The 7,977-nt window shown below is 46.0% G+C and overlaps 1 long non-coding RNA gene across 2 annotated transcripts in view; it reads left to right on the forward strand.

Moving 5' to 3' along the window:
* Positions 1–3,823: 3,823 nt before the first annotated feature.
* Positions 3,824–7,977, forward strand: part of LOC123105162 (uncharacterized) — a 16,581-nt gene continuing 12,427 nt past the window's right edge. For both annotated transcript variants that reach the window (XR_006450717.1, XR_006450720.1), the window contains exons 1-6: positions 3,824–3,886; positions 5,083–5,296; positions 5,633–5,730; positions 5,814–5,857; positions 5,971–6,268; positions 6,915–7,253. This is a non-coding gene — a long non-coding RNA (uncharacterized lncRNA). The remainder of the gene's footprint in view (positions 3,887–5,082; positions 5,297–5,632; positions 5,731–5,813; positions 5,858–5,970; positions 6,269–6,914; positions 7,254–7,977) is intronic.

Raw genomic sequence — 7,977 nt, forward strand, 5'->3', positions numbered from 1 at the left:
GGGTTGTAATGTAAAATGCACTTCAGTTCAAAATTTCCTCCCCTTGCGAGAGGTATTCTTGGACGGAGGGAGTAGAAGATTAGTTATAGGATTTTGTTTTATTTCTGTGCAATTTTATTTTTATTGGAAACTTGTAAATACATGGTAATATTCTTGCTATAATAAAAATTATGGTTCTATTTCATTTTTTGTTTTTAAATTATTTTTCCTTATAGGTTGTTTTTTGTAAATTTGTATTTTTTTTGTTTTCCAAATATACTATTAGTGGCGCATTTCAGCCTTTATTGATGGCGCACCTAGCTTTTTAGTTAGTGGCGCACCTCTAAGATTACTAGTGGCGCACTTGGCTTTATTACTAGTGGGGCACCTGAGGGTTAGTAATGGCGCACTATTAGGTGCGCCATTACTGTCTGGGATAGTAATGACGCACCAAATGTGCGCCATTACTAAAACTTACTAATGGCGTGCTAGTAATGGCGCACCTAATGTACGCCATTAGTAGCCAAAATAGGTGCGCCATTAGTAGCCTGTTTTCCAGTAGTGCTTCTTCGGCCTTCCCCGTGGAGACGGGGCAAAAGAGTCCTTCAAGCTCCCAATCAGTGCCAACTATTGTATCACCTACGGTGACTGGCTTGTCTTCTCACAGAACGACACATGTTTCCTAATGGACCCCTTCTCTGAGATCACCTTGATGCTTCCTAACCTATCTTCTTTCTGTCTTGTGGATGAGCCTGATGGAATTATTAATGCCCGTGATGATGTCCTGGATGAAGATATGGCTGGTCCTCTGCTACAGATAGATACTACGATATCTCTGCGCAAGGTAATCAGGTGCTCGGAACTACTTGTTGTTGCCATCGTTGAAATTGGGCCTCTTCGCACTGTTGCGTACTGCCAACCGGGTTCAACCTCATGGTTGGTGAGTGAACTTGGCAGCAAAGGGTCGGTCATAGACATGATGTTCTATGAAGGTATGTTGTATGTCATTGACGAGTTCAACGACCTTTTGGCAATCAATGTCAGAGAGGACAATGATAATGGCAAGTTAAGGGTATCTCGGATCGAGCGTATACTTGATGGTGCCCCCTGTGTCTTAAAGTTGATCCAAGGTGGCATCTCTTACTTCGAGTCATATCTAGTTGAATCTCATGGTGCACTACTACTGGTACAGAGAACAATATTTGGTGAATGTGATAATGACACGATTGGTGGTATCAAGCCAGTAGGGATTAAATTTGAGGTGTGTCAGTCAGACTTCCAGTCTCGAAGTTGAGTGAAGGTGAGCAGTTTTGGGGATGACCAGGCATTGTTCGTCAGCCCAAGTTCATCCCAATCTGTTGACGTGTCTCAGTACAAGCTGAAGGGGGATTTCATCTACTTCATGGATGATGGCAGCTGTGACTAGTTCTGGAAAGATGGGCCAAGTTCTTGTGCGGTATATGACATGAGGGATGGGGAGTGTTCCTTCATACCACTGCCGACAGGATCATGCAAGGACTTCAAAATGCAAACGGCATGGTTTTTCCCTCAAAGCTGAGATAGATATTTTCCTCCATATGTGTGATGCTTTGGAGGATCGGCGAGCTATGGATGCGAGCGTTGTTAATGGGGTGTTTGTTCTCCATCTAATCTCCATGGTACTCATTTAGATATAGCATGTGTTTGTTTTGTGTCAGGTTTTGCATGTTGCAACTGAATGGCCCTTTTCTCTGAGCTTTAGGGTACTGTAATCTGACTGGAAAGTTGGTGCTTCTATTATGTAAGCTATTTGGATGACCCTGCCTTTATTTCCATCTAAATTGAACGCTACCTAACATGTTATGTTTTTCCTGATTAGTGGCAGTACATCTTTGCGAATAGTAAAGCAAAGATGTACTGCCACTAATCAGGCCAACCACAATGCGAATCAATTAATCCTCCTCTACGATTTTTTTAAATTTTTTTGGTTTGATTTGATCTCGAGAAGCCCATTATTTTATTTTATACATACAAAAATACCGCATGTACGGATGACCCTGCCACGCCAACCCCGCGCGCCACCGGCTTCAGCCTACGATAAGGAAGACCGCCACCAGCCATACCACGGCCGCCGCGCCGCCGAAGGCCCGCACCTCCGCCCCTGCCCGACTGCAGCCACGAAGGCCGCACCTTGAGCAGGAGCCCTCTGGCGGCGGCGAAGCAGGGGGAGGGGGATCTACGCCGCCCTCCTCGTGGGAGGGGTCGGGAGGGGCCGGTTTCTTGACAAGTAATTTTCATCTTCAGTTAATTATTCTCCTGCCTTGCTCAATGCCACTGTTGATCCTAACTACCTACCTTGGCCAAGCTACATACCTGCTTTGTCTTCATACCTTGACCTAGATAGATATCCGAATACATTGTCTTCATTCTTTTTTTAAGTAAATTGACTGTTGGACTCTTACAATTTTGGCTATAGGTTTTTATTGCATCATGGGAATTTATAATAGATTTAAACAAAAGAACTACTGTTTGGTTGCTTATTTTTTGTGTCTATAAAATAAATGAAACGGAGTCGTGGCAAAACCGCCCAAAAAAAACTCATTGATACTTGTCGAGTTAGCGTGCAATAATAATTAGAAAATGAGGTGTGGCAAGCGGCGACGGCAGACGGTGGAGGTCGAAATGGTGTAGGGGCGGCTAGCAACGACGGTTATAACTAAGAATCCCGGTTTGTAAGGGTTTGAATTCTCTCGGTTTTCCCTTTTTATTTACAGCTTGTGTGAATGTGACGTGTGTCCTGGAGGTGTTCCTGTCCGGACTCATATTTTTTTTAATGGCTATATGAGGTTTTGCGCATTTCTTTTGTTTGAGTCGGTTGTTGGTATGACTGGTTTGATTTGCGTAAGGACACGAGATTGAACCCAACATGACGCCACCGATATTACAACTCTTCGATTTGCAAACAATGTCTATCTCGAAAGATCTTAGATAACTAGGGAAGCATCTTATAGATCAACGATCCGCTTGCAAACTCAAATACCAAACCTAAACTCACACGCTATGCTTGAACCCACACGCACCCACCTAAGCATAATGTTCTTTACTTGATCGCTTGGACTCGGACCCAATCTCCCAAAACATCAAACGCCCTAGAGACTTAGTGATAATGTCAACAAGTTGTTCATTTGTGCATATATAGTTGACCTCCATTTTTCATTCTTCGGTGCTATAACTAGACAAACTTTATAGCTTGAAAAGAGAAGAGTTTTTTTTTAGTCTAAAATAACCTGTAGAATTTTCGCGGCTTTTCATTGTTTTGCATGGATTGACGCACGTAGAACACGACACGAGTCCGGACATCGGCTGGTGAGTGGATGTTGGATCAATCAAAACATAACCAACAAGAGCAACAGAATAAGATAAATCTTAGAAGTGAGAGAAAAAAGGGGGATAAATCCACATAAAATCATTTCGTAGACCGATTGCTCAAAAATCCAATAAAAGTCTACAAACTGGAGTAGCTAGTACTCCAACCCCGACGCTTCCCATCCAACCCTTCCAACGCCGCCGCGGCTCCGATCCCTTTCTCCCTCCCTCCCACTCACCACCACCACCTCCGGCGACCCCCAATCCGGCGACGGCGACGGCGACGGCGACGGCGAATCCCGTGCCCGCGTTCTTGCTCCTTCAGATGCCGCGGCTCGTCTCCTCTCCTCTCCTGTCGCCGCGGAAGAGCCACCGTGGTCGGGCAGCGGAGCACCGCCGCCGGCTGGATTCCCTCCTCTTCTCCACAATCAACCACCGCCGGCTGGAGCCCCGTCTCTTCTCCTCTCATCTCCGCCTCTCCGGTCGCCGTGGAGGAACGCAGTGTCGCAGAGGAGAGGAGATGAGAGGAGAAGAGGTGTAGCAGCAGGCCAAGATCACCGTGGTCAGTGAGCTTCCCCCACATCTCAATACCACCTGCACCGTCTAAGCTTTGGTTCATCACATTTCATCAAGACATTAAACTGTGGCAAACTCTGTCTCCCACATTTAGGTTCAGTTTTGGATGACCCAAACTGGAGCAAATTGTGTGTGTACGTATCCGTTACATGTACAAATTTCATTTTTTTTTCCTAACTGGACAAGAGGATTCCCCCCGCAATGCACTCTCTACTGTCAGTCTCTCACATAGACTGCCCTGAAAATTCTTGTGGCTGCTCAAGTGTAACAACTGAGGTCGGGTTAATTTGTTGGTTGCTCTTGTAAAAATAGCAGCAATCAGGATTAGCACATATAATTGGTTCTTTTATGCTGCTAGCTTCTAACCACCAGAAAACAACTTCACACTAGGTAGGGTTCCCATCCCGACAATTCATTTTGTTTCCTTCATTCTCAACTAAAAAAAAGAGAGGGGATTTTGCTGTGCCTAGCGTGAAAGCCAGGTTGGTCGGGCATCAATCGACCAGAGTTTGGTACAGTTTTCACTAGCTAGCTGTTATATGCATTACGGTTCATGTGCTTTTTCTAAAACCACACATGTGTCTTATAATCTGATTGGTTCTCTTTCTGTGACCAGCACTTTCTGAGCTTCCAGCCGTTTATTAGCAGCACCAAGAGCTTAACTAGTCATCTTATTTACTTAGAGATATAGGGAGTGAGCTTAATAAGCTAGATAAATATATGGCAGAGATGCATGTTCCATCCTAGCTTAATAGTGTGACGAGTGTGACAGAGAAGCAACGATGATGCATGATCTAGCAGCAAAGCAAGCAGCTACGGGGCTGTCAAATTGAGTTGACGGTATATAAACTAGCTATATACATGTGCGTGGCATTGATTGGTAGGTTGATGAATAAGGTGCCCACACGTACGAATCTTTCATACATACATAGATTATTACTATGTGCATTGCTGCTACTAATAACGATGGTTATAGTTTAGTTAGTGCTACTTAACTCACTGTTTTGTTGTTCTGAACCGAAAAATAGAGGGAATATTGCTGTGCCTAGCGTGAAAGTCAGGTTGGGCATCAATAGAGTAGAGTTTGCTACAGTTTTTGGTGGCTGTTTCATGTATTACAGTTTTGCCTTTTCTAAAACCACATGTATCTTATAATCTGATTGATCTTCTTTGTATGAGCAGTAGTTCCCGAGCTTCCAGGGAAGGGACGGTGATGGTGCCCCTGCAGCAGCAGGGAAAAAGTGCGACGACGATGCGAGCTCGGGCGGGTTGGGTGGCAAGCTGAGCTTCAAGTGGGAGGCCGGCAGCTGCTCGTCAACGTCGTCGGTGGTGTACTTGCCGCTGTCGTTCGTGTCAGCGCCGGCTAGGAGGATGGAGCAGCAGGCCAAGATCCATGGTGAGTGAGCTTCCCCTCTCCCCCATCTACCCCCCACATCTCAATACCACCTGCACTGTACCTTTGGGTTCATCACGTTTGAAGAAATTAAACTGTTAGCAAACTGTGTATGCGTGCGTGTGTGTGTCACGTTTTGGTTCAGTTTTGGATGGCCGAAACTGAAGCAGATTGTGCGTGTACGTTATCATTGCATGTACACATTTCATTTTTTCTAACTGGACAAGAGGATTGGGGGTTGAGGGTTGGGCATAGACTGCACTCTTGTACTGTCACATAGACTGCCCTGAACACACTGGTTTAATTTGTTTAGATGACTAATTCACTGTATTGGTCCAGATTATATCATTGAGAAGCTCCAGGATGACAAGAGGGTCAGCTGGTAGCTCTGCTTCCTCGTCTACAAGCACTCGAGCACCGCCATGGCTGGGCTGCTGGTGCGTATGATTTCATTCTGCAGTAAAGACGAGTTCCTCTGTTTGCCCCTAGTCTTCACCATGCACGTCTCTTCTGATCCTAGATGCAGGCCGTTGGGTACAAATTCGATTACGATGATTTCCACAGGTACTACCTGCTGGCTTCTCTCCAAATCTGTTAACCCGTTTCTTCTTTTCGACAGTAATTTATGGGTGGAAATTGGACCGCCAGATTCATAAAATGTTTCGTTTGTTTTGCAGCTTTGTTGATGGTCTGTTGGCTTACAAAAAGTTAACCCCGACGCCTCCCGCGTGGCGCCTCCAGTGGCCACTTCTTCATTTCCGGCATACATAAGCCCACTTGATCCATCTCCTCTTTCTCTAACGCTGTATGTGCCCACGGGTTGAGTTATGCGACCGTGGGAGTTTCACACTGCACACTGATTAGTGCAATTGAGCATGTTTATTTATTTGTATGTAAAAATATAAAATCCTTCTAACACTCGCTGGCCATTGGTGAGCAGCAGGCCATCTTCACCTCCGACCCAGCACCAACATGGTGAGTGAGCTTCCCCATCTACCCCCACATCACAATACCACCTGTAGTGTGTACGTTTCGGTTCGTCACGTTTGAAGAAATTAAACTTTGACAAACTGTGTGTGTGCGTGCGCGCGTCACGTTTAGGTTCAGTTTTGGATGACCGAAACTGGAGCAAATTGTGTGCGTACCTATCCATTGCATGTACACATTTCTTTCTTTTTTTTTGTGACGGGACAAGAGGACTCCATCTGCACTGCAGTCTTGTACTGTCACTTAGACTGCCCTGAAAAAGTTGTGGCTGCTCCTAAACACTGGCTTAAATTGTTTGATGCTCAAGTGTTGTAACAACTGAGATGGATTTGATTTCTTGGTTGCTGTTGTAGTATATCAGGGTAGTATACAATCGGGATTAGCTGGCTAACACATATACGTGGTTGCTTTATGCTGCTGCTAACCATCAGAAAACAACTTTACAGTAGGGTTTCCCATCCCGACAATTCATTTTGTGTAGTTCTCAACTAAAAAACACGGGATTTTGCTGTGCCTAGTGTGAAAGGCAGGTCGGGCATCAACCGAGCAGATTTTGCTACAGATTTCAGTGGCTGTTATATATGTATTACAGTTTTGTTTACTCTAATCTGATTGGTTTTCTTTGTGTGAGCAGCAGTTTCTGAGCTTCCAGGGAAGGGGCGGTGGTAGTGCCCTGCAGCTGTAGCATCATAGTGTGACGATGGCATGAGCTCTGGCGGGTTCGGCGGGAAGCTGAGCTTCAAGTGGGAGGCGGGCGGCTGCTCGTTGGCATTGTCTTTGATGGTCGGTGGTGTACTCGCCGCTGTCGTTCTTGTCGGCACTACCCAGGAGGACAAATTTGCACACACCGTCGAGGGGTAACGGGAACTACAGCTACAGCAATTGGTACACATCGCCGTTGTCGTTGGCGAGCCAGAAGATCTCGACGTCAGAGGCGTGCCGGATGGTGCAATGTATTACCACTGACTCGACTGTGAGTGCCTATCTATCTACGCTGTAGCATATGTTTAATAGGATGCTCAGTTAGTTTCGAGATAGTCCAAGTAGCAAGTAGTGTGGCTAATGACATGTGTAAAAGCAATATTGGTGAACATGGAGGAGGATCGAGATTGGCCGTGCTTGTCGTCCGGCACACACAGATCATATCTGTACAATATAATGGCAAAGTGGAGTAGGCAGCTAATGACCCGATCGGCCGTGTATTACCAGCACCAAGAGCTTAGCTAGTGATCTTATTTACTTATAGATAGGGAGTAACCTTAATAAGGTAGATAAATATATAGCAGAGATGCATGTCCGAGCCTAGTTTAATAGTGTGACAAGTCTGAGAGAGAAGCATCGATGATGCATGATCCAGCAGCAAAGCAAGCAGCGGTGGAGCTGTCAAATTGAGCTGAGTGTATATACACTAGCTATATACATGTGTGTGTCATTAATTGGTTGGAGGATAAATAAGGTGCCCGGCCTCACAATTCATTTTGTGTCGTTCTGAACTGAAAAATAGAGGCATCCATTCATCTCAGATCTGAAGTACATCCCCTCCGAATCCCATTGGAGCTCCAGCTCCTCCCCCCGCGTCGCCTCCCCGAGCGGGGCGACCGGGGGCTCTTCCCCCTCCTCCCCCTCCCAGCCCCCCCTCCCCCTCCTCCCCTTCCGCCGCCGTCGGCCTGGGCCACCGGGCCTTGCCCGCGTGGTGC

This window comes from Triticum aestivum, chromosome 1B, assembly GCF_018294505.1.
Source record: "Triticum aestivum cultivar Chinese Spring chromosome 1B, IWGSC CS RefSeq v2.1, whole genome shotgun sequence".
NCBI classification, from domain to species: domain Eukaryota; kingdom Viridiplantae; phylum Streptophyta; class Magnoliopsida; order Poales; family Poaceae; genus Triticum; species Triticum aestivum.